The sequence below is a fragment of the Mus musculus genome, chromosome 18 (genome assembly GCF_000001635.26).
Source record: "Mus musculus strain C57BL/6J chromosome 18, GRCm38.p6 C57BL/6J".
NCBI lineage: Eukaryota > Metazoa > Chordata > Mammalia > Rodentia > Muridae > Mus > Mus musculus.
Window position 1 is genome coordinate 78,456,471 of NC_000084.6, and position 27,569 is coordinate 78,484,039.

At 41.8% G+C, this 27,569-nt stretch overlaps 1 protein-coding gene and 1 long non-coding RNA gene across 4 annotated transcripts in view; one reads left to right on the forward strand and one right to left on the reverse strand.

Annotated features, from left to right (window-relative positions):
- Slc14a2 (solute carrier family 14 (urea transporter), member 2) overlaps nucleotides 1-27,569 on the reverse strand; it is a 450,807-nt gene that overhangs the window by 310,327 nt on the left and 112,911 nt on the right. The window lies entirely within an intron of this gene.
- 4931439C15Rik (RIKEN cDNA 4931439C15 gene) lies at nucleotides 20,397-24,246 on the forward strand. The gene is made up of 2 exons (NR_167721.1): nucleotides 20,397-20,808; nucleotides 21,419-24,246. It is a non-coding gene; the product is annotated as an RIKEN cDNA 4931439C15 gene (long non-coding RNA).

The following is a 27,569-nucleotide window of genomic DNA, read 5'->3' on the forward strand; positions in this document are numbered from 1 at the left end:
TGTTTTGTTTTTTTGGTTTTTGTTTTTGTTTTTGTTTTTTTTTTTTTTGCAAGCAATATCCTACATAGAAGCTCAGTCTACAAAATTAAGAGAAATAGAATAGCTTAGGGGGCTGCTGGGGCTATGTGTTCACTGTGGCTCTCATGACAGAGCCTGAGGCTCTGGGGACTTTAGGTGTCTGTCCAAGGTCTCTACAAGTAGCAAAGCAATCCCTGCAAAACCTAAACTATCCCATCTGTGTTTTTTTTTTCAATTAGGGCACACACACACACATTTTACATATATATATATATATATATATATATATATATATATATATATATATGTAATTCTCTTAGAGTCAATGTGTTTCAGGCTGAGTGTGTAGGTGGAACAAAGAGCAGTTATTAATATCAAAGTGTCCATGGCTGCCAAGCCTAGAAAGATATAATAGTGTGCCCACTATGTTAGTAAAAGTCTGTTCTTTTCTAAGCGGGTGTCCTTTGGCCATCAAGAGAAGAATGAGATGCAGTCTGCACTATTAAGGGGCTTATCCTTTAATACGGGATGGAAACCTCACAATGACCACAATGCCGGCGACTCCATTAGGCAAAAGACCCAGATCACTATCTAGTCTCGGGTCTTAGAGGATGCAGAAGCCAGCTGGGTGGTCTACTGGGAATGCCACAGTGTGCTGCCCAGTTGCGGGGACAAGAGTGAGCTGGATATGAATGCTGATCTTTGGATTTGATTTCAGTTTCTGAAGGTTTAAGTTTTGGAAAGGGAAAGAGTAATTAGGGAAGGGAAGTGGAGGAATTGGGGTGCTGGGGGGGAGGAGGAAGGGACCACTTTCAATAAGCAGTCACTGTGTGACTCTGTAAAGTCTCCTTTGCCGGTTAGAGTGCTATTTTTACAGAGCGTCCAACTCTGTCCTTGTCTTTTCAATTGTCCTTTCTCTCTGTGATGTATTTTTAGATTGTGGGTTTCTCAAAGGCGAGAATACTGGGTACCTGTTTCAATAGCTCAGTTTACAAGGCAAGTGTTTTCTTTCCTTGAGAGAGTCTTTAGGCGAACAGAGTACATACTGAGATCCCAGTTTTCCTGTAGCCAGGAGGGGCACATGAACAGGGCACAAAATGCACCTTAAGGAACAGACTGGGGAGTGGACAAGATGAATTTACAGAGCCTTTAGGAAACAGGGTGTTGCTGCCTATACGGGTAACTAGCATTTGGTAGTTTGGGTGATTTCAAGGGTGGGAAGACATGGGATGGGCTTTGTAAAAGCTTTAGAGCAGCCTGGGGACCCCCAGTGGAAAAGCTAGGGGACGGACTGAAGGAGCTGAAGGGAACTGCAACCCCATAGGAAGAGCAATATCAACTAACCCGACCACTCAGAGCTCCCAGGGACTAAACCACCATCCGAAGAGTACACAGGGAGGGAGCCATGGCTCTAGATGCATATGTAGCAGAGGATGGCCTTGTTTGACATCAATGGGAGGCTAGGCCCTTGGTCCTGTGGGGGTGGGGTGGGGGTGGGATGCTAGAGCAGGGAGGTGGGAGTGAGTGAGTAGGTGGAGGAGCACCCCCATAGAGGCAAAGGGGAGGGAGGGAGGTAGTATAGAATGGGAGGTTTGTGGAGGGGTAACTGGGAAGGAGGATATCATTTGAAATGTAAACAAATAAATAGTTAATAATTAAAAAAAAGCTTTAGAGCTAGGAAGAAGGGCAGAATCAATGCTACTTCAGAGCATTGAATTATAGGAGAGACGTGAAAAGTCAAGTCCACACACCGCTGTCTGCTCTTTAGAGAGGTATACACAGGGCACTGAGGAAGTGATCACGACATTGAAGACCTTCCAGGGATATCACACTGCTGGCTTCTGTGACTGTGACAGAGGCAGGGAGCCAGGGAAAGAAGAGACATGCACGGGCTGGTCTGGTCCCCAGGCAAGAAAGTGCTCCTTATTTTCAGAACAGAAAAGCCATGTGGAGAAATTTTCCTTGGGAAAAGAAGAATGGGAGTTTGGGCTAAGGCCAGTGGCAGACTCTGTTTATTGAGGCTAAACTGCAGCCACCTCTTTGAGGGGTTGCAGGGTCTGGGTTGGAGAACCCAGGTTACACGTTGCTTAGAATCACAGGGACCTTGAATTGCAAACTAAGGCATAGGAACTGGATCTGTGAGCGATGCTCTTCTTTGGACCAGGAAGCTGAATTCCCATCATTTCATCAGTTTGAAAGAAACCTTCATCCAGGTCCACGCAGATATTGCCAGGCACACAGCTCCATGATGCCGGAAGAGACATCTTAAGCTGGAAGCGGCTCTCAGTAATTGGTGCTTTCTAGGGTGCTGCCTCGCTGGAGAGCAGAGGCGAGGCAGAAGGGATGCGTCCTCCTCTGCATGCAGTGATTGCCGGCCCAAAATAGCCTTGCACCTGCTCTGAGCTGCCTGCGAGATAATTTCAGCTTCCAAGGAGACTACCCTGATTGGTGTTGATTTCTTATGATCTCCCCTCTGGCACACACCTGCAGAAAAACACCTGATCATGGAGGTGCACCCTGGAGAGCCAGATCACTGAGTGAGCTGCTTCAGCCTGCCCGAAGAGGACCAGCTCTGCTCACAGGTACCTGCTCTTGTAACAGGTGAATGCTAACGGACGACGGACGACGTTACAGAAGAGTGAGGAAAGAGGAGAAGGAGAGGCAAGGAGGCTATTGGTCTGCGAAGCACTTTGGAAGATGCGGTAGAAGCCCGAGTCTGTCTCAGTGCTTCTGTTTGACCCGTTTACTTCTCAGTTCATCCCTACCTCTGCTCCTTGCCGCGCCAACCCTGTAAAATGACTCTCCGTCAGGGTGTGTCTGGAAACCCATCTCCCATCTGTTGATCTTAAGCCAAGTGCTTTCTTTCTGCTCAGATATCTCTACAGAGCCAGCCTTGCTTACATGTGCAGAAGATTCCTGGGTTTTAGAGCCATGTAAACAACTGCCTAGAAATGATGTTGAAGTCACTGCTAGAGCAGTGGACCCCACCACAGTTATGAGCAAGCGTAGGACCGAAACCCAGTGTATTCCAGAAACAGTGAAAAAACAACATGATTTCACTCCAGTTGGCCCCCAAACTCTAGATGCTAGGTAGGGTTCTTGATTCCATGTTGTAACTATTTATTAATTTGTCTGAGGCCATAGATTTAGAAATGTTAGAAGTCCACATTCTTCTCTCTGTATCATTTTGATTAAACATTATATATTTTGTTACATAAGTGTGTGTGTGTGTGTGTGTGTGTGTGTATGTGTGTGTGTGTGTGTGTGTGTGTGTATGTATGTGTGTGCGTGCGTGCTATGATCCAAGTCAACTTTATGGCACAGGGTTCTATTATATTCCTCTGGTATTCTATTGGGTTCTGGAGATATCTGTCAAGTCTTCCACTTTGCAGAGTTTCATCTGCCTCAGGAAGAAACTGCCAGAACAAGGAGCCAATCCCAATGTCCTGCAGGGCTGGTGAATAGCAGTGGGGTTGTCCTTTGTGGAAAGCTCCAGTAACAGACATGTGGAGTAGTAGTTTATTGTCTCTCACAATAAGGTGAGGTCAGTGTCTAAGTGTCGTGAGTCACTGGTCGCATAAACACACTGGGGAACGTAGATGCAAGGGGCATCAGTGCTCATGACAAACGGGATCTGAGCAAGAGACAGAACTGGCCCTGACTGCTGCTTCGGTGCCAAAGCAGTAACAGTCACCGCGACTCGGATCTTCTGGCAATTGTTTGGAGCTTTTTCAAGTGAACCCCTCCCTTGGGGGCTTCAGGAGAGAGGATAAGCAACCCAACCTCTATCTCTCTGCCTCTTTCAGAGTTCACCCTCCCCCCCACCCCCTTAAGGAGAGGTATGCACAGTGAACGACTTTGATTGGGGAATTACATGGCATCTACCCGCTCATCTGTGAATTGGGAACTTCTCTGTGTCTGCAAGAATCCCCCAAAAGAGTTGAGGGCTTTTAGTGGACTTCCCTAACCCATGGCAGGGTCCTCGCCTCTCATCGATGTCTGGCAGCTGCATTTTCTCCAAGGTCTCTGCCGACACTCTCTTTTGACGCAGCAGAGAAGAGAGAGCGCTCTTTCTGGAGGACCCGAGCGTTCCTTCACCTCCCACTGTAGCTGCAGAGGAGGACCCAGATGTCCACATTCTGGATTAGTCTTTTTGTTCCGCTGTCTTACTTCTGATTCCATCACAAATCTACCTCTGTTTTCTTAACCCTTCCTAATAGCATAGCATGGGGGGAAAATCAGGTATACACCCTGAGGCCTTGTGTTAGGCGAGCATAAGAGGAATGTGTAAAGGTCTACCTCTCCATCTCGGGGTTGTGCCTCAGCCACTTGTGTTGTCCCTCAGCGCTCCACTCACCATCGTAGTGTTCCTTCTACTAAGCCTAATTAAACAGAGAAATAAAACCCATACGCCAGTGAAGCTTGCTCCTCCATCCCTTCTCTCCTCTATGTCCGAACATTGGTCCATGCTCATGCTCCCCAACTCTTCATCCTACAGGGCAGATGGCCTCCTGTACCCAGTAAAGATTTCTGCTTTCCAGACCTGGTTGGCTGATCGTGCCATATGTCAGTCACCTACAGAATGGCATAGTCCTGGCTGGTTATGTGTTTTCAAAACCCCGAGTGTGGCTGGGATGCACAAAGGGTCTGAGTAGGTGTTTCTTTTTATCATGTTTTAAGATTCACTATGGGTCGTGAATGTCCAGTTCTTTACAAAAGTCTATCCATGACTGTTTGGCTGGATTTGCTCAAATCATTTAGAGATTTTAGTAAAAGTTACTAGAGGTTTTCTCCTCTCTGAGATTGGAACCCGGTTTGTAAATCAGGCTGGCCTGGAATGCATAGTAATCTGCTTGCTTCTTCTGCATGCATGCTGGGATTGAAAGCATGCACCGCCACATATAGGTGTGGAGCTTTTAAAGACACTTCTCCAGGCATTAGCTACAGATTTTCACTCGGCAGGTCAATAATTTTGTTAAAGTTCCCTGGCTAATTCTAGTCACAGCTAGGTGGAGTTGAAAGACATCATATTGTTTCAAACTTGCATATCAATTTGTGTTCTAGACTTTGGACTGTAGTTCACTAGTTTATTTCCTGTTGGTAAAACTGTACAGACATCTAACTGTCTGTTCCCTGGTTTGAGGACTCGAATACCTTTGGTCTTTCTGACCTCACATCCTCTAATTTCAGTTTGCTATTGTCTATGCTAATGAGACAGACTCCTTCCCTAGTGTCTCTAATGAGGATCACACCTTACAAGAATTCTATTATGATGAAATTCTGTTCGCTGGGATTTTCTTTGTAACCACTGATGGATATTGAAAATATAATGATTACAGTAATTCCAGCACCCTATGGATACACTATGTCCATGGTTTCATTTAGTCTCAATGCAAATTTGAAAATCCACCAGGAACATTATTACTATTGTGTGGATTTATAATTGAGATTTAGAAAAAGTAAAGACAGACTTAGGGCTCCCTAGCATCCATTCTTGGGGCTTGTGGAAACAGAAGTCACAACACACTCGGTGGGGATTCGGGTGGAGACAGTGCGTGAAATCTGGCATGTTCCCAAAGTCTTCATCAAACCTCCATCAAAGCTGTCACAAACCCTTCAAGTGTTCAAAAACAACCCAAGATTGCCACCAAACTCCTGCCTTAGGTTTGTTGTCACCTCCATGTTCTGGTCTTTGCTTCTAATTTTCCTGGCTCTCTCCAAGAGCTCCTCTTTTTCAGTCTAGTTAGAAATTATGTCTTCCAGTCTCCTCACTCTTGCTCACTTGGGTTGTAAGCCCACTATGTCTGTTTTCCAACAATGGAACCCAATCGGGATCATTGGTAAGCCCATGTCAGGCCTCAGAGATTAAACTGAAAGCACATGATTATCTTTCTGTATTCCAAAACAGAAATGTGTTTTTTTCCATGATGTTATCATTCTCCAATACACGTTCTACTTATGGCACCACACTTCTTAAAAAGCAGCATGGGCTTACCCATAACTAATACACTTAAAGCAAATTTCATAGTTTCCCCCATTGCACACAGCTAAAAACTCTTCAGGATTTTAATACCACGAAACCAGGGATAATTTGGAGGTTGAGCTACTCTGTGAGACAGTAGATCCAGCGGGGCATGTGGATAGTGAGGGTTGGTATGGAATTCTAAAAACTTTCCTGCCTTCTTTATTTTAGCTCTTTGGTCATTCATGTGAAAACGTCTTTTCCCAGAGCAGAGATTTCATGAAAATATTGAAAATCTGACCTAGCCATTTAACTAGGTGAAAAGCTATTGGCTCCACCAGACAGTGCTCAGGGCTCCCTGCTGGGATCCTAGGACATGCCTGCTTATTTATCTGTGCTAATAAATTGGGCCCTATGAGTTAGAACATCTATGACATGCTTCCCTCTATCTGACATGAATCCCCATAATTCTAGCATCAGTCTCATGCTAGATATTACTCACGATGGCTTGAAATGATGATTGAGGAATGATTCATACCCAGATTAGTACCAGCAATAGCCCAGATGCCTATGTATCCCAACTCTACCTATTTCCTGAGAAATCTGCCTGCTCCCAGTGCTTAGAAGCTTTGGTGATTGATTCTCTGAGGACCTGTGAAGCCTATTGATTTGGTAAATAGAATGCAAACAAGTTGTACTGGTCATTCAGGAAACATCAATAACTTAGATAAGCTTGAACCAGCAACTTCTATTGGCTATAGCATGGATAATTTGTCTTCATATTTACTCAGTATTGATGTTAAAGAGAACAATTAGTCATTTGTTTTATAGCTTACCTCAGCTCTAGCCCATCTCTAAAATTGCCTCAGCTACCTTTGGTATTTTAGGTAGGAAACTAATTTTGCTTCTTATAATAGAAAATGACCAGCTGGGCACAAATACTTCCTATCATCTCTGTCATTTTACCATTTTTTGGAGGAACCCCTGATCATCTTGTTAAAAATCTTTTAATCTCAGAAAGGAAAAAAAAAGCCATTAGTAACCCATTCAGTCTATTTAATGTATATCTGTAAGAGTTCAGGGTAAATCAAGCTTAAAGTGATCATAAGTAGACTACCATACAGGACTGGACAATCCAGAGACGTATATTTTGTATTGCAAGGTTAGAAGAAAATGCCTAGTCAGAGCCTTTATGCATGCTTACTGCCCTTAGGTTTTCATAAATACATACATCATATTGGTACCCAGTCCCAAGAGTATTCTATACCTAATGTGCATTTTCTCTCTTCAATTCTTAATAGCATGTTGGAGGGCTGAGAAGTGGTTTAAAGTGCTTGTCTTGCATGCATCTAAGATCCATCCCCATGTCAAACAAAAGCCAAGTATAGTAGCATACCCTTAAACTCCCATAGCTGGTAAAGCACGAATAAGGAGATTCCTGAGACTGGCTGGCAAGCTAGCTCAACCTTCCTGGCAAGCTCTAAGCTAGTAAGCTATCTTTTCTCCAAAAAGATAGACAGTACTTGAGGAATGACACCCTCTGACTTCTACATGCAACAGCACACACAGAAGCACACACAGAAACACACACAGAAGCACACAACCCATGGAGGGTGAGAGAGAGACAGAGAGAGACAGACAGACAGAGAGGGAGAGAGAGGGAGAGAGAGAGAGAGAGAGAACCCATACATGGCATAAGCCACTAGGGATAATTCATTGTTTGATAATTAAGAGATGATTGAAATTTTAATGTTGATGCTCTGCCTGGGCTTGCAGGAGAATTATGCTATACTAGTTAACTCGGACAAGTCATAAATATTTTCTGGTATATTATTGACCTACATGAAAAATATTGATCCTTCCATCTTTTCAAAGAATTGTACAGAATCAAGATTGTAGCATTTACAAGCTCCCAGGCTCCCAAGTTCATCTGTTTATCCCCACTTCTTTCCTGCATCCCTGACCATAGTCACGTGCTTGGTTCAGCTGGTTTTATCATCCGGAAGGTGTGCCTGAGAACTTCCCTTCAGTCTTCGGTCTTTGGAGGCATTCCTCTTGCTTTTTGCACACATGGTTTCCCTTTCCTCCAATACTATTCCGGTGTTTTCCCTCTCCACTGTTGACTCTGGAATTTATGCATAATAGGCAAACTATATCACCGGTCACTTAAACTTCTTCCTTTATTATTTTGAGATAGAGTCTGACTAAGCTGCCTAGGCTGGCCTTGAACATGATACGTATTTCAGACAGCCTGGAATTTGCAATCTTTCTCACAGGCCTTTGCTCAAGACTTGCATCTGTTTTGGTCCGTCTTTGAAATTGTCTCTGGTGACTGAAACACTCACCAGTGTGCATCTTTTGCTGAGCCCTAAAGAACACATTTGTCTCATCAGAGAACATAGGGCTTGACTGAACTGGCCTTAGTCCCCATCAATGACATAATTGTAACTTCCCTACACAGCTGTATCCCTGAACTCCTTGGGGATAACACCTTGTTGACAGATGGCTCCTCTATTCAGCAGAGTGGGATGTTTTCTTGTCCCCTGTGGTCCCGGGCTTGCTCCCACTCAGATTCTCCAAAACCTCGCAGTCTATCCACTCACTCTACTGAACCCCCTTCTCACTGTAGCCATTCGAGCCCTGCAATGCTCTTCCTGCTTCCCTCTCTCAGGTGTAAATCATTTCCTCCTACAGATTCCAGACTCCCGGATGGAACATTCCTCTTTCAAGAGCTTTTAAAAACTCAACAGTTATCTGGAAATATGACAGGTATTTGCAGAACTTGGGGCACATAGGTGAATATAAAAGAACTAGCGTGGGTTAAAAGGAAACCGTTTAGGCCACAGGAAGGATGGAATGTCATATTCTTTCTCTTTCTTCCAAGTGGTGTTAGAGTTAAACTGACTTTCAAGTCTTCCCACGTTCTCATAGTAGACCCTTCCTTCCAGTTAGTGCATATGTAGCTGGGAGGAGAACGATTACGCTTGAACAATCTGTAACAGACTAAATGACCAAAGAGTTCTGTCATCAGAATAGCACAGGGGCACAGACAATTAAACACAGCAGAGAAGATCAAGAGGGAGGAAGGAGACAGGAAATACAATGTGGAGTCAGGAGCATTACCAGGCCAGGAGCTTGGAGATTTCTCTGCTATCCTCTGCCTGAATCCCAGAGGACACATTAGCTTTAATACAGAAAATGACTGACAAATTACTAGGTCACTGGGTGTGAAATTTATATTTTGGTTTTGCTTTCTCCCATCCTATAATTGTATTGATCTGAGCAGTAAACGGATTGCCATTGTCTCCTTTATTATGGTGCCTCTGAAGTGTGAGCTGCTGGGTTTTCGTAGATTTTTTTTTTCCTGGACAAATCTTCCTCTTGTAATAAATAAATCTCCAAATATGGTCTTATTTAAATAACAGTTGTGCTGGGAGTGAGGCAGAAATCCGAAGATGAACCATTAAGCCTAGTAATAAGAAAGCGGTGTGCGTCAGCCACATTACCACATCCCGAGAAGCCCCATCAATTAGGTACCTGATGTGTGATCCATCACATAAAGCCGTGCAGCCGTGCACGCCTCAAGCTTACACTATTGATCGCTGTACAGACGTTGGGTATGGGGCAGAGCCTCCTAAGTCAGGCACATGGTCTTTACTAGCACTCCTATTGGGAGACAGAATAGACCTCCTCCCTGGAAATTTCTCTCAGGGGATGAACATTCGTCCCTGTAACCTTGAGTTGAGTGTGTGTGTGTTTGACAATCATGCCTATGACAGTCATGTGAGTGTTCTTGGAAATCAGAGAAATCAGAAATAGCAACTGTTTAGTGCACTCAGAGACGCACTGTGGTTTCTGGGGCTTCACCCAGGTTGGTTTAAAGTGGCATTTATTTCCTCAGAGAAAAAAATACTCTAAATCCACATCTCACAAATTTCTCTGGCTCTTTGGTCACCTTAGGTGACAAGGAACTCTCCATTTCCCAAACTCTTACTGTTTGTCAGTGTTGCTCCCCAGTCTCTGTCCTGTGCCCTTACCTCTGTAGCCTTAGCAGCAAGCAGTGTAGTAACCTCTAATAGCATGTTTGCTTTGATCTTAAGGTGGTTTTGTGTATGTGTGTGTGTACGTATGTATGTATGCATGTATGTATGTAAATTGGGTTAGGCTATAGTATTTGCTCAGTAAAAGTGTGCTACTATTAATTCATTTGATGACATATTATTTCAAGTAGTCTGTTTCCCATGGTTGATGCATTTAGATGCTGCTTTTCTCAATGGCCTGAACACATAACCTATCCAGAGCTGACTTTCCATTCCACTGACTTCTCCTTTCACCTAAGCAATGTTGTTTAGTTAGTTCTCCTAATCTTCCTGGATGTTCTACTTTTTGTCTTTTAGGTTTTTTGTTTGTTTGTTTGTTTTTGTTTGTTTGTTTGTTTGTTTTTCTTTGTTTGTTTGTTTGTTTGTTTTTAATAATCCAGAGGTTGTAGCATCTCAGGTCATTTGAAGACAGTCATCTGGAGAATGCCTGGGCAATAAGAGCTGTGTGACCAGCATGGGTTAGATATTTGCATGTTTTCCATAATCACCGCATTTACTTCATCACATGGCAGACTTGAGATGCATACGCTAACCTATGGACAACTGTTGATGCTTGGTTTTGCCTGACCTTTCTGTTTTCTGGAATGGATATGTTGGTTCACTGCCTAGGAGGCCTGTTGATATCTATTTACTTCACAGGAGGAGGTTGGAATGTGGCCAGCCAATCAAACATGGAACTTGAGAAAGACAATTACTAGAAAACTTTCTTAAACAACAGAATCTGGGCTAGGGAGATGGCTTAGCAGTGAAGAGTGCTTGCTGTACCTGTACATGATGTCCAGTGTTTGGTTCTCTGGGGAGAACACATGAGCATAAAGGGTAAGTGCTGTGGCCTGTCTTTAATTCCAGCCCTGAGAAATCAGAGATAATGGATCCCCTGAGCATCCTCGCTCATTAGAATAGTGGCATTTGTGAGCTGTGGCTTCAAACGAGAGACCTTTCCCCAATATGCAAGTTGTAGAACAATGAAGGTCTGTTTCTGATATCAGCCTCTAACTTCTGCATGCATGGACACCCATTCTAGAGAGCAAAAGCCTATACCAGGTACAAGAAGCCACCTGTTCTGTAGGATGAATAGGTGAGGGACATGACCATTAGCAACCACTGTGGGGACATAGAGGAGAGAGGAGAGATGAAAGAGCAGGCTTAACTGGTCTGTGAATTTTGTTCCTCTGTTTAATTAGGCATGTGCACACACACACACACACACACACACACACCACATAGAAAAGAAAACAAAACCAGAATACATTTCTATATGAAGTGGACCCAATATGATAATCTTGGTAGGCTGCAAACTTTGCATGTGTCTGTCCCGAAAAGTAATCTTCCTTTTGGTACCTCTATACACTGTCCCATTATGTAATCTTTCCTTCACTTGATATAATTCCAGTCTAAGTAGTTTTGATCAGGTAAATCTTTTTAGTGAACTGACAGCCCTCCTAAATCTGTTATGTCCAAATCAACAAGAAATAGTATGGATCCTTAAGAACAACAACAACAAAAAAATCAAAGCAAGTATAGAGAAATTGAGTGGAATATATAGAAAGCCTGTTATAAACCATTCCAAACAAGCCTGGATTGTACTGTACACCCTGGGTCAACAGTAGGTTCGTCAATAACATAGGAGGTCAGGGGGAGCATGAAGCCAGTCAAAACCCTAACATTAGCAGTCTTGTCAGTTGTTGTTGAACTCTGCAAGGGATAAAACCCAGGTGATAAAGGCTTGAAAAGTCTATTGGGAAATAGTGGAGTCTTTCAGAAACAGTCTATGGCAGAGTCCTAAGTTAGTATCAGTGAGCTTTTGAAATGGATTGTAGGACCTGCCTGTTCCTACTTTCTTTGCCTCTGTGATGAGGAGAAAGTTTGCTTTACCAACGTTCCCCATATAAGTGTTATCTGGACCTTTAATCAGAGACATGGGACATATGTCCACTTGCTCTTGGAACTCTAGAGCCATGAGCCAAATAAACCTCTTATAAGTTAATTGTCTCAGGTGTTTGGTTGTATAAACAGAAATCTGGTTGACACAACTTCCCTATCTGAAGCAATCTTGCAAAAACAGGGTTAAAACCATAGATGGCTACATGATATTAGCAAAGGATGCAAGATATACAGATGCATGTTAGAGAGTCAAAAGTCAACCCTATCTTTTCTGGAATCTTGACAAAAAATGGCCTTGCAGATTTACAGAGGGAAAATGGGTTGTTTCATTCTTGACGTGGAGACAGTAGAAAACATCAGATGTCAAATCTCCAACTCATACCAGTGACATGAATTGATATTGGTGAAATTAAAGACTCCATTATGGAAAGAAAAAAAATTGTTTTTCCAAAAAAAGGTACCATGAGTTAAGGTAGTAAGCGTTTCCAATAATGATAAACTTATTTGAATAGACAATTTACAGAAGAGAAAATGCAAATTACAAGCAAAGGGGTAACTAAAAGTCAAAGAATGTGTTCTCAGGAAAACGCAAATTAAACTCTAGCTAGATACAGTTTTTCACCCATGACATTGGTAAAATTGCAAACTTTGGCAATTCTAAGTATTGGCAAGGGCACCGAGTGATAACAACTTTCATTTACTATTAATGGGAATATAAATTGGCCCTTCTCTCACTTTGAAGAGAAACCTGGCTCTTTCTAATAAAGTTGAAGATGCACAGTCCCTATTCTGCAATTCTTCTTATAAATATTTCTCCTATAATAACACCCAAGGAGGTCAAAAGGGCATGCATATGAACCAGAGCATAATATAAAACAGGAAATAACTCACAGATCTAGTAAAGGAGATTGAGCAAACTACAACAGAGTTATGGAGTAGTGTAAATGAACCAGATGATACCCATAGAACAAGTTAATAGGTTAGATACAGAATAAATAGCTGCTGATAAAGGTTTGCATGGGAACTAGAAACAATGGGATTAGAAGGAAAGAGGATAGAGAGAGCCTGGGCCGAGGTTCTGTATAGAGTCTTTACTAGAACACCGTGAGCAAGATCTGATGAGGTTTTCATGCTCAACACATGTCCACTGGACTCCTTAGCATCATCCTTAAAGGACTCTATCTTATCTAAAATCTGTCTGCCTGACATTTGTTGAAGTTCTGGTATAAATTTTTATCAATATACTTTAAAATGGAGGAATAATGACAAGATCCAACGCTACCCTCAGTATATGGACTGCGTTTTGGAACTATTTTTGTTGAACCTGTTTGCTTCTTGTTTACACAAATTTCTCTATTTATCATTCTTGGTTTGTCACATAATAAAATGACTTCCTGAATCTTATGTTTTGACACAGATTGGGAGTTTGTATCTTTTCCTTTTCCTGTCAAAGCATCTACTGTCCAGATTACTCTAGGCCTCATCCCATCACTTAGCATAGCTGTCCACTGTATCTTTTAAATGAACTAATATTTAAAAAACTCTTTTCTGCATTATGCTCATTGGTTTAACAAACTATTGAATTTTAGGACCATGTATAGAGACCTGAATTAATATCCATTTATCTAGAAGTACATGGGGACTACCTGAGACTTAAGGGTGCCATGTGAAGTGAGGTAGTTTCATGGGACTGAGTCCTTAGCTTCTGGGGTCTTCTAGAACTCTGTGTAGTTAGTGCCAGAATTTATTTTAATTGAACAGTTATTATTGGAGAATTGGTGTTGGAATGCATTGGAATAATCTCCCAAAGAATTGATCTGTGTGCATATATTTATTTAATAAATGGTATATTAAATATCAGGGATTTTGGAACAAAGAAAGATTCTATAATAATGACAATGCTTGTAACACATTTTGACCAGAGAACTCCTCAAAGGATTTTCACATTTAAAAAATTTTTTTCATCCTAAAACAAAAAGTAGAGTGTTACAGCTCATATTACTTACTGGGCCAGCAAGTCATGGTTTTTCTCATGCACAAATTTCACCATGAAGTTTGCTTACTTGGCAAAGGATAGCTGCACCCTAGGGGCTACATATTTATAGAATGCCAAAAGTCCTGTAGAGTCAGATATTGCTCCACACAAATATCAGATACTGTCACACAAAATCTAGTCTTGTCATCACTGTACAAACTGTACATACACATGGATCCTTCATGTGTTTGGTAACTTCAGTTTTTATGATCTTATTCTAAGACCCTTGATTACCCAAAAGGAACCACAGGGATACAACAGGACTGGGTCAGGGACTTGGGACCCTTTCAAAGGCCTCCTAAAGGCAGGAGAGAATTCTTTCAGCAGAAATTAAATCAAAGCATTTAAATTTTTATCAGATACACACCACTCTCCCCCCTCCTCTTTTCTTCCATGAAAATTGAGAAAGTAGGAATCCAATTACCAAGGCGAGATAAAAAGGAGAGATAGTAAAACATTTTAATTGGATGGCAGAGATGCCTAATCGTAGTGCCGACTCTGTTCTCTGGGCATCACAGCATCGCTATGTGGTCACAGGAGACAGGTACAGTAAGAAGGCACAGGGGGGATGGGCTTTATCCCAGAGCTTTCCGTCGGTGGCCACCTCCATCCCAGCTGGATGGCAGTCCCTAGCACCTACCTGCAGACAACCCAAACCAACACACTGGCAGGCAGAATGCACCCCAAACAAAAAGCCTTACCTCCTCTGTAATTTATTTCAAATGTGGATTCTCAGAGCCTAAGAGGGGCTGACAGGAAGTGACTTAGAGTGTGTAGGCAGCTATGAAAGCTTCCCTCGCTGTTGGGTCAGAACTTCTCTCAGAAAACCCACAGTGAATCAAAAGTTTTCAGTAAACCCAAAGGGACAGAGCTAAGAGCATTGGCTCAGGTAGGGAGAGTAAAGTCTGCCTGTGGCTGGGCTCAGGTTTGAGGTCTGTGTTCTGTTTTCCCCCTCCCTCCAGTTCTTCCTGACTCAGGAACTCAGCGGGTTGTGCAGGATAGGAACAATAATCCCGAGCTTGTAATTTAGGTGACAATGAAAGACTGACCCAAGGCCTGGCTTAATACATGTATAGATTAGAAGGCCTGAAGTTTCTTGCTTCAGAATTACGTTATAGCCAGGAGTTGGTTTAGAAGTCATGGCTGTTCACCAGAAACAGAACTTGAGTTTCAACAAGTCCTGGCTTCCTGGGAGGAGGTCCAGTTTGTGACTATTTCTACAGATCCAGTTCATTACTGAGACTTGCCAGATTGCCCTTTTGTATAACTTTAATTACGGTGACTCTCCATCTTATCCAGCCAGATTCTGGCGTTCATATGCACCTTTTTTTCCCCTATAGAATACTGCACTCATCTTTTCTAGGACTCCCAGCATCCCCTTGGCTTCTCTCAAACACGTTTCACATTTCAGCCCAAATAACTCCACAGAATTTAGCTCTGACCTTTCTGTCTTATCTCAGTTAAAATTCTTCGGACTTGGCATAAACTGGTCCCTGGTCACATCTCTGGCCTTCACTTTCCACCCTACAGCATACACTGGTCTCTCACTTCAGGGAAGTCTCTGCTACTTCTCCTTCCCAGAAGTCTTCCTCTATTTGCACACCATTTCCAGATCTCCTCTGTTCAATAAAAGTACAGGCAATCAGCCTAACTGCATAGTACCGGTTACTCTTCATAGATGTGTTCTGTTTGTGTAGATATTTTAGTTAGCAGAGTTGATTCTCCTTGTTCACAGCTGCTTTGTTCTATAACATTGCCATGGAGTCTAAATTAGTGAACAAGGAATCATTGCTTCCAAGAGAAATATATTGTTAGTTTTCTGCAAGCCTCTGGTCATATTGTCATGAACTAATCAATAAAGAACATTGCTTTATGTATGTTTCAGTTTAAACACGTAATTGAACATATATTGTTAATTCATTAGCCTTGAACTCAAGCAAAAGCAGTATACTTCTAGTCTGAATGAAGGCAAAGTAACAGCTATTTTCCTTGGAAGACAAGACTTTGTGCCTTAAAAGTATTAGATAACACTTTTACACGTTTATATAAGGCTATCTTACAGAATGAGTTCGCCCACAGGTGGTACACAAAAAGAAAAACGTATCACCAAGGAGAAGATGAAGAAAAACACTTCTTCCCAATAGGCAACAATCTGGGCCTTGCTTGTTAGGCTACCTGGAAATCTGAACACCCAGCAACTTTCCCACATTTCACATGTCTACAGATGGGTTGCAAGTAGATTATACTGAGTAGGAAGATTCACATATATAGAATTGGCAAATGAAAATATCAGCAATAACAGCTGTATTTTATCTTTCACTATTTTTCCCTTTACAGTTCACCTACAGCACCTTCAAGGTTGTAGAAACTTAACTCATATATATCCAGTGAATCAATAAATATGGGGGGTATCTGAAGTATTATATTAAAAAACAAATAACAATTGTATTGTCTACTCAGTTTAAGGGATGGCATGACCCTTTTATACCTAGCCGTGGGGCCTATATTTGGGGAAAATTCTGCAATAAATGGTAAGGGGATGATGTGGGTAATCATTTTATTCTCTGCATCAAGAACTAGATAGCTCAGGTTGGCTGTATGTATGGATTGGCTTGCAGTACAGTACAGACAGTGAAATCAGTCCTAAGGATCTAGTAAGATACATTTTCTATTTACCTCCGAACAATGTCCTTAGAGTTAACCTAAGCGGCTCCAGTGTCTTACTCTATGGCAGACTTCTCAAATTTTGCCATGAGACTGCTAATGTACTTCAGAGCATACTTCCTTCAAGAACATGGGTCAGGACTTGTTGCTCCTAACATTTTGTGTGGTTTTCCTCATACTTGCTTGATAATAAATGTGTGTGTACCAAGGAATGGAAACCTGGCCACCTGGGAAGTTATAATTTGGAAATCAGACCTGCCAACTTATTTTTCTCTGACTTTGGACCTACTAAAATATAACCAAATATTTGGTATGGGTCAGTTTGCAATCCACTGCACTTTCCCTCATCTGTTGTCATTTTCCATATTGCTTCTTGAATAGCTCATCTCAATTCAGGACCTTCACCAAGTGCTCCTCATAGCTGAAGGTCCTCTTGATTCCTCATGTTCTTTTGGGTTTCTGTTCTGAACTTCTACCCTACTTAGAGCTGAATGCATACAACCTAGTATGCAGCTCTACCATCTAAGGGTGGCTTACTGTTTGACTCCTTCAAACAGATACTTTTATAATGTAATCTTTAAAAGAAAAATCTGGGCTGTCTAGTTCTTGATGTCAAGTTCTTGATCGGCTTTTTTTGGAACCCCGTTATAACCGGCTCAGTCAATGCATTGCAGCCCATCAACATAGTTTGCAACCTCACCCTTGAGCCTCCACACCTTTGGAGTGTATACATAGCAAGTAGAGGTCAGCTGATGAGGGATGCAGAATTCCAAGCAGTGGATTTAGATGTGCTGGTGAGGATACTGGGAGCCATCATAGACACTCATTGTTACATTTCCATGTGAAATATGGGGCCAAAGGAACAGTCCCAGAACATCTGTCTAGGGCTGGAGGCCAACACGCATCCTCCAGATGTTGCTCCGCAGTCTATGAATGTACTCTTCCTGCTCTATTGGCAAGGAGGTAACAGAGGGAAGGAGGCAAGATCCGGAGGGAAAACTGGTGAAATGAAAGAGACATTATAAGGCACACCTTTGGAGAGCAGTCAATTTATAGGTTCTGAATATTGAGCTATAAATATCAGCATGTTGGAATCTCAGAGTGAGAAAGGGCCCTTGGAGATTATCTGGCCCAGCCTCCTGCCCAGCACAGGATTATTAACCATGACAGGCTGATGTTAATAAGGGTCCCTGCTGCTCACCCTGGATAACTCCTTTTTTCCAGCTCGCTCAACTCACCTTCTATATTCTGCTAGGCCACTGTCCAGAGAATATTTTCCCAGTTCAAATCTCTCTCGTTTTTTGTTTCTCTTGGATTCACGTCTCTGTAACCTGTTTTCCTTAAGCAAACGGTAGTACAGCAGTGCTCTGTCCAGGTGGTGCATGCTTATCTCCTTGTGTCCCCCACTTTTAAAATTAATTGGTGCATTTTCAGAATGAATGCTGGCAGACACTTAACTCCTTCACATTCTCTTTACCTTTGCCAAAAAACCAACCAGGTTAAAAACCTATTTTATGACTAGGTTTTCTAAAGCTACATTCACCCTCTCTCATTCCAACCAGCTTGGCGAGAAGGAAGCCAAAACACAGATTAAGCCATTTTCTCCTCATTATCGGCCCATTAAGCTTGCGAAGATGCTAGGAAAACCCAGAGCCTCATCTACCTGTTATGGCTTGGGAAACAGCAAGACTTTAGCACCTTTCTCTGTTTATCTAGTGACTGAAAGAAAGGCTCCTCCCTTCCTGGATGTGAGAGGCAACCACACACAGAAAAGCACAGCAAAACCTTGGCTATTCAGAATCCTAGGGAGAGAATGTGGCCAGCCAAGTTCTAGGGATAGCTAATGATACCTTCTGTAGGCTCCAGAGTGAAAACTATTCTAGCTAGCTTGAAAGAAATGTCTATATTTCCATGTGTTGTTAAATAGAGAAAATACAGAAAAATCTTCACAAGTTGGTCTTTTCTTGAGTATGGGAACTTTTCTTTCTTTCTTTCTTTCTTCCTTCCTTCCTTCCTTCCTTCCTTCCTTCCTTCCTTTCTTTCTTTCTTTCTTTCTTTCTTTCTTTCTTTCTTTCTTTCTTTCTTTCTTTCTTTTTTAAACATTTAATCTACTGATTTAAATGAGTAACAGGAAACATTACTTCCAGAAAATATGAAATTCTTTGCTTTCATTCTTTTTTTTTTTTTTTTTAATGTAGTGGAACTTGTCACCCCTGTGGCTCTTACCTCCAATGTTGTGTCACTAAGAAGGACATTTTATTTATACACACAACTTAGAAAAATCTCCAAGTAACTGTGCTAAGATAAAGAAACTAGGAAAAAATAAAAAAGAAGAAACATAAGAAGAAGGAAGAGGAGAGGAAAATGCAGGAAAGAGGAGCCATACTGTGTGGTCCTTGTTGTATAAAACTCTGCTCTCAAGAGTTCAAAACAATCCATATGGCAGAAAGTAGACAGCTGATTAACTGGCCTAGCAGGTAGCCGAGCAAGAATGAGAAAGTGGGGGACAGGGACTACCAAGGGGCACAGGCAACCGTTGGAAGAGGTCAAAATGTTCCATTTTGAATTTGATTATAGTGAGGAGCTGAGGGATGAATGCATTTTCCAAGTCTTACATGGCATACTTTAATTGATTTTTTTCTTTAAAAATACATGTTTTTCTTTGTTAACCATACTGAGAATTGAACCTAGAGCTTTACACATGCCTGACAGTTTCTCTATGCTATGTCTATAATCATTTTTAAAAATCTTTACATTTTGAAACAGGGTCTCATTAAGTTGGCAAGGCTGGTCTTGAACTTTAAATTCTTCTTTCTCAGTTTCCTGACTATCCAGGTGGCTTTTGCCACCATGCCCAACTTGATTTTATATTAATTATGTCTCTAGAAACCTACTTAAATACCTACAGATCTACACTAGAAACTATGTTTATTGGCTTAGAGTTTTGTGGAAGTCCTTGTACACAAACTCAGAAGGCGAACACCTAGTGGGGGGAGATAGGCTGGGTTTGGCAGAACCAGACCCTGTCAAACAGACTCTTCAGTTAGCAGGTGTGGTCGTGGTCACAGCTCTGCGGTGGGTAGAGGCCCAGTTTGGGGAAGTGAGTTAGTGTTACTGAGAACTATGCTACCAGCATGCAGAGATGTTGAGCACTTTTCATTGTTAGTTTGGATTTGTTTTAAATCAATTCTGTATAAAAGAAAAGGGAGATCAAGGCAAATTTTTCTAAACATGACACATCATTTAAGATAGGCAAAGGGTGTTTGTTGGAGTGCTGGCCTTAATGACCAAGAGAGACTTGAGCAAGGGAATACCCTTAGTGACCTGATGTCTAAGGCCTGTAGACCTTATTCCCCATTCTCATTCTTCAGATGGAGTTGCAGGAATATAGAAGCTGGTACTAAGTGTCAAAGGTTGCCAGAAGTGAAGGAAACAAGAGTAAGATATGGGGCAGAGCTCATACATGCAGAACAAGTCACCATCAAATCCCACTTTCCAGATCTCCCCTTGGCTACCAGCAATATTTACTGGTCTCCCCAATGACCTCAACTGAAGAGGAATGAACAATTCTCATTTAATAGGAAAAGCAGAAGGCCATGGTTCTGAGGGCTGCTGCTATGCAAACTCACATTGACAAATAGAGGCAACAACCAAGATTCCAGTTTTTATGTTAGTGCTATTGTTATGTCACTGATGACAACCAAGTCCTGGAACAAACAACTCACTGGTGACCAGAACTCAGACAGAAAAATCAAGGCAGGCTTTAACGACTAGGACATCCTGATAACTAGAAAGAATATCTTTACTGTCTTAGGGTTTTTATTGCTATGTGATGAGTCACCATGATCAAAGCAACACTTATAAAGGACAACATTTTACTGGGGCTGGTTTACTGGTTCAGAGGTTCAGTCCATTATCATCAAGGCCAGAGCACGGCAGCACCCAGGCAGACATCGTGTTAGAGAAGGAGTTGAGAATTCTGGCATCTTGATTGGAAGGCAGTTAGAAGACTGACTCTTTTGCACTGGACAGAGCTTCAAGGCCCATCTCCACAGGAACATACTTTCTCTAACAAGGCCGTATCTTCTAACAGTGTCACTCTATATGGGCCAAGCATATTCAAACCACTACCTTCACCTTAAATTGTGAGTGTTCATAAGATGAAATGATAACAGTATTAGAACTTTAGATATCTTTGTGGTATATTGTATATCACTAGGTGCAATAAACTATATATACTTCTCAGTTTATGATCAGGCTCAGCCAATCTCAGAGATGCTTTATTGTGAGAATTCACTATTTCAAGAATTATCTCTAATAACTATGGGTGTTGGGTAGTTTTAAGCTGTAGCTCAGTGCCTGGCACCTAATACACACTTTTTAAATTAATAAATCGAATCAAGATAGTATTGGCAAGAACATGTGTAATCAGTCACATGTTATTCTGGCGAGGTTCGTTTAACTGCTCGTATGTTATGGGCTGTATATGCCCCTTTTCATGCTGGCAAGACCTGTCCTTCAAACATCTCACTCTGCCTAGAGCAGGATCACAATTCCTGGACCTTCAGTGAAGATTCATAGATGAAGTGAATGTAATTTACTGACTCCGTATTTTTTCTCAAGACAAATTCTAGAACATGTGTTTCTGTCCTAAAAGATATAAATTATATTGCCGTTATGAAATAAATGGCACTACAATAATCTTTGGATCTCAAGGTAGTGTTCATAAAAATGTCTTTCGGTCCTTCCTTGCAGAATACCTGTTGCTGTACTGCCTCCTTCCTGCTGTCCTGAGACCCACAGACATAGTCTTGGAAACAATCACTGGCTCTATTGCATTATGTAGCCACCAACCATAAACCATACAGTTTGCCTGTATATCTAATAAAAATACCTCTCCATTTTAGACCACTCTGTGTGATCCCCCAAGAAGGCAAATAATTTCTTCTGTCAATGGCTATGATTCCCCGGAAGATATTGATGCATTTGGGAGTATAATTTGGCAGAGGAAGGAGATAACCTAAAACCACAAGCTGCCCTAAACACTCTATTACGAACAAAGAGAAAACAGCTGAATTGAGTTGGAGGAAAGCCTTGTTGAATGATAAATTGCCAGACCCTTTGAGGCTCAGGAGGTTTCAGCCCATTCACCCCAGCTGCATTTTTATGAATACTCGAGGAAAGAACTTTGAAACTGAAAGGCTCTGACTCATGGTTCGACTGTCTGCATTAGCTCCCAAAGGTGGCCCGAGTCTTAAGAATCACAGCTGCGAAATTCTTAGTGTGCAGGTCGCAGTGTACAGGCCTGGGCCATTATGCTAGTCGTTGCTCTCCTCATACACAATGGAATCAGCCAAAAACAATGCCAATACTTGTGTTTCAACTTAAGCTGTGTATTTAGTTTAAGAGTCACGATTCTAGAAATTTCTCCTTTGAGCAATGGTGATCAAGTGTGAAGGCTTTGAGTCAACTGGGCAAGTCTCTGCTTCTAGGGGTATTTGTCTTGTTTTCTCCCTTCTGCCATCTTGGAAGCCTCCTGAAAGAAGTTTCTCCTCACTCTTCCAGATCCTCTCTCGTCAAGGAGCATGGATTCTCCATTTGAAAGCCAGAATTAATGGTCAAAGAGAAATATAGCAGATGAAAAACAGATACAATCTACCATACCAATTGATTTGAATGTTACAAACAAGCTTAACTTTAAAGGAGACGGTTTGGCAGCTGGGGGAAGGACATGGTGCTGATGTCAAAGGTTGCAGCTTATCTTCTACCGAGGATCCAATCCTTCATCTTGCTGCACAAGGCTGCCTCTCACAGGGGCCAGTGATGAATCTCATCCTTGATCTCCACTACGTCTGCAGGTTGGTTCCAAGCTTGCCCTGAGTCCTAAGTACTAGAAACCATCACTTCCCAACTGCAGATAAAGGATATTAACGTGGCAAAAATATTCCAGAAAGCAGCAACAATAAGCAAAAAATATTTTGTGGTTTTATTGGAGGGAAATAGATGAACTGTGAATGTCAGAGTTCCGAGGATCACTCAAGTTGGATGGTGTGTGTGCAGGAGTCTCACCGTATTTTTGGGTTTATATAAAATGGCAAAGATTGGAACACTGAAGGAATTTCCTTTATAAAAATACACCGAGTTATTTACTCACTAACCCTAGAAACCAAACAAGGTTTCTGCTACTTCTTAGAATTTTCTGTGCTTTTTAAAATGACTTTGAAAATAACATTCACAATAGCTTCAAAAACTGATTATAAATAAACCTACCCAAGGTGAAAATTCTCCTGCAGTGAAAAACTGTAAGCTGCTGAATAAACAGAAGAAGACCCCAGAAGATCTTCTGTGCTCTTGGAGAGACCAGAATGATGCTATGAAAGTGGCTACATTACCAAAGATGGTCTACAGATTCAATGCAATTCCCACTGAACTCCAGTGATATTCTGCACAGAACTAGGAAAAAAAACAGTCCTAAAATTTATATTGTAAAACAAAAAGCTATGAAAAACAAAAACAATCCTTACCAAAAGGAGGAGAAATGTTGGGAATACCGTTATGCTTCATTCCAGATGATACCATAGAGCTGTTATAACAAAAACAACGTGATGCTGCCCCAATGGAATCTAGACCAATGGATTAAAAAAGAGGAGCAGATATAAACTTAGGTAGCTATAGCTGCTTGGTTTTCGACAGAGATGTCAAAAACACACATTGGAGAAATGGCAGCTACTTTAGCTAATGGTGCTGAGGAGAACTGGCTATCTACTGCAGGCACTGGATATCTACACGCAGGCACTAGCTCTTTATCTCTCAGATTGCACAACAATAAAGTAAAACTCAACCAAAGACCAACTAAAAGACGCAAAACTCTGAAATTATTAGAATAAAAAGAGAAATTTAAAAAAAAAAACCTTTCCAAGAAATAAGTCTAATCAAGGACTTTCTGAATAGGTCTCTAGTCTCTCAGTACAAGCAGGCAGAAACCACAACCGAGACCTCACGAAATTAAAAACCTTCTGCACAGGAGAGAGGAACAGTGAACTGAGTGAAGAGAGACTACAAAATGACAGGGAGTCTTGGCTAGCTCTGTGTCTGTCAGAGGACTAATATTAGAATACATCGAAAACTCAAAAAAAACTACTCAGTGAATAACAGAACGATGAAGTAAACAGACAATTCTCAAAATATGACCCACAAATGACCAAGAAACATGAAAAATTTCAATTTCACTAGTTCTGAGGATTAGTGTTGACTGTTGCCTGGATATAGTGTAGGTAGCACCCATGAGGAATTATTTAGATCACTTTGGACAGTCTACCGGGCTGTGAGGGATTTTCCTTGATCTAATTGATGTAGGAAGACCCATTGTGAATGTGGGTGGCAGCCTTTCATGAGCTGAGCCTTGGAGCGAAGGGAAGGGGAAGGTGAGAGGCAGCTGAGCCCTTGCATGAGAGCATAAGTTTACTGGTTTCTGCTCTTGTTACAGATGTGACTAAAGGCTTCAAAGTCCTGCTGCCCTGACTTGCCCACAATGACAAACTGTAACCTGGAATTATGAATCAAATTAAAACATTCTCTCTTGATTCTGTCAGGGTATTTTATCATATCAACAGGAATGAAGCTAAGACACTAGCTGTCATAGAAATGCAAATTAAGACTACATTGTGTGTGTATGTGTGTGTGTGTGTGTGTGTGTGTGTGTGTGTGAGAGAGAGAGAGAGAGAGAGAGAGATTTTACCACAGGCAGAGCAATCAGTCAAGGAGGGGGGATGGGCTTATGGGTCCCCACCTTTGCCTCTGAAATATTGGCTATTTATAGACTCTGAAAGAGGGTGAGTCACTGTCCTTAGTATTAGACCTTCTGCTGAGCCTGCCATGCTCCAATGATTAGCCCCAAACGTATAGTGACACAGATGGCTCTGATTCATCTCAGTGGGTTCTCAAATAGAATGAATAGATAGGAACGTGAAAGAAGAATCTGTAGGAATGTAGGATGGTATACAGTGGAAGTAGGGAGAGAGAAGGTGAGAGTGGCTTATATGCCAAGGGTATATATGAGATTTAAAAAAAAAAAGAAAGAAAGAAAAGATCAAGAGAAAGAAAAAAATCCCAACTACAGAGACACTTGTACAATGCAGGACTCTTCACAATAGCTAAAGAATTAAGCCAACAGAAGTGTCTCACAACAGAGCAATGGGTATAAAATATGGCACATATTCAAAATAGCTTTGTTTCAACAATGACAGAGAGAAGTCTGTGAAGTCATTAAATGAGTCCCAGGGAGAAGAGTGCTGGACATTTTGTCACTTCTTGCTTCTAGATTTTATGGAGCTGCATAAAGTCATGTATGCATGCACACATGTATGATGGGAAGATAGAAGGGGAACTGTCCTGGGAGCAAAGGGGACAAACTGAAATGGAGAATAGTGAGAAGAGAGGGGACCAAGGGTGCTGGAGGACCAATATGCTTAACATGTAATATGTACTTGTATGAAAACGTAAAAAAAGTTTCTTCAAAAGAACCTAAAAGTGACTTGAAAAAACTATGAACTCTGATGTATCACTAGAGACAGGAAACACCAGTGAGGAGAAGAAAATTAATTTGTCTTCTTCTTTTACCTTATTTCGTCTGGCTGTTCAGTTAATGAGTTATGATCTTTAGTTGCACTTTCAAAGTTTACCTGCATTGACAAGTGATAAAGGAATAGCATACAGGTTTCATGGGATTTTGGACACAGAAATATTTGCCAGTAAATATTACAATCCATTTACTGGTTTGCTCTCCGTGCCCCATCTGCTTTCTTGTACCATGAAGGACCACCAGTCCAGGGGTAGCACCACCCACAGTGATCTGGTCTCTCCTGCATCAATTGTCAATCAAGAAAATGCATCACTAGCTTGCCAACAATCCAATCTGGATGGGAAATTTTCTCAATTGAGGTTCTTTCGTCTCAAATAACTCCAGCCTGTGTCAAGTTGACGTAAAACCAGCCAGCACATCACAAATCTCCTCGTGTTCCCCTGGGATTTAAGATACGCCATAATTCCTTTTGACCATATACTTCTTGCCGTGCATGGAACATTTTATGGTTGGGATTTGGGTGTGTGTAATTGTGTCCTCATAACAGTGACAGAAGTTCAGCAAGGCAGGCATTAAGCTAAGTGTTTATCTTTGGAAATGGAGACTTGGGGATAGCTTTGCTATCAAGTAAGGGGCTATGATAGACTTGACCTGAGATCTTATTTCAAAGTCAATTCTTCCTTCAGCAGGAGAGGATGATGATAGGAAGGCCTTCAGGGTGGGAAGGCTGGGATAACTGGGGTTATTGTTGGGACAGTAAAGACTTGAACATCTAAGTAAAGAGTTTGAAAAGGTTGTCAGTGTAGTCATTCCTGAGGACTGTAGTGTGCTTCTGTATTCTGCTTAGGGGGAAATGAGCATCGTACCTTAGTTACAAAAGACCACTCCCTACCACTCAGGGCCTGCAGCCATGGCTAAGATTTTATAGACATCCCTACGTAGATCTTGCCAATTGTAGCTGAACCTTCCCTTAATGAATAAAGATTTCAGAGGACCAATCACTGAGCGAGGAGTAGGCAGAACTTCCATGTTGCATAGGGGCAGAGGAGAGGCAGAAAAGGGTGTTTTGCTTTTGGAGGAGGAGAGCTTGGTGAACAATATGTAGCTAACAAGAGTCCCCCCCCCAAACAAAACAAAACAAAACAAAACAAAAACAAAAACCCGGATTAGATGGCGGTTTGCCAGGATCTGGCACCGGAGGAGTTATATTTAGGATAAATAGCTTACAAAATTAGGATGCTAGTTGTAGCAATTGAGTTACCTGTTGATTCTGAACTTAGTTTGTTGGGTGTTTTCCTTCATGGGGGCAATACAATTGGGTTCCAGGGAGAAAGGTATGGAGGCAAAGCATGGGTTTGCGAGAAGTACACCCCAAAAGGCCATGGGAATTTGGAAGCGTGGGGCTGGTGTGGCAATGACCCACCAGTGGGAACTTAGCGAGCTGGGTGGAAAGATTTCGGAACTCCCTTTCAGAGAACCATGAGATGGGCTGTCAATGCATGGGGCTAGCTATGGAGGCGTTGAGACCAATGGGGTCAGAGAGTAGCAGGAGTTAGTGTGGGATGGTGGCTTTTATATATTTCTCACAACAGCCAATCATGCGTTATCATCTCTCCTACACACACAGACACATTTCTTCAGCCTCCAGCCAGAAGATCATATGCTTTCAGCCTCAAAGTTAGTATTTCATTACTCTTGGGCACATGTATCTTTTGACTGTGAACCATTTCATAATTCCAAGTCCAGGAGATAAGGTTTAGCAATACGATTAAAATGGAAAAACAAACTCTGTCTCAATACAACATAAACACTTAGTCACTATCTTGCATGTGCCTTCCTGGCATCGCTGAACAAACTAGTACCAGCCCTATGTGTGTAGCGATCTCAGCTCATGCACTAAGACTCATAAGCTGAGCTGCTCTGACTCACATTTGGTCCCGGAAATCCAAAGTGACAATTCTTCGAACCTCAGTTTGTTCATTCATAGCATGAGATCATACTTTTCTCTTTGCAGAATTGCTTTCGAGATGAGGGAGCATTACGTACGGCTGTTCCTCTTTGCTTCCCTGTTGCTGTGTGACAAAATGCTGACCACAAGCTACTTGAGGGAGGAAAAAAGTTGTATTTGGCTCACAGGCTACTGTCTATCATCAAGGAAGCCAAGGCAGAAACTGAAACAGACTATAGAGGAATGCTGTTTGCTGGCTTGCTCCCCCTGGGTTGCTCAGTCACCTTTCTTATATAGCCAAGGCTCACCAGCCTAGGGATGGTACTGCCCACAGTGGGATAACCCTCTTAAAACAATTAGGAATGAAGAAAATGCCT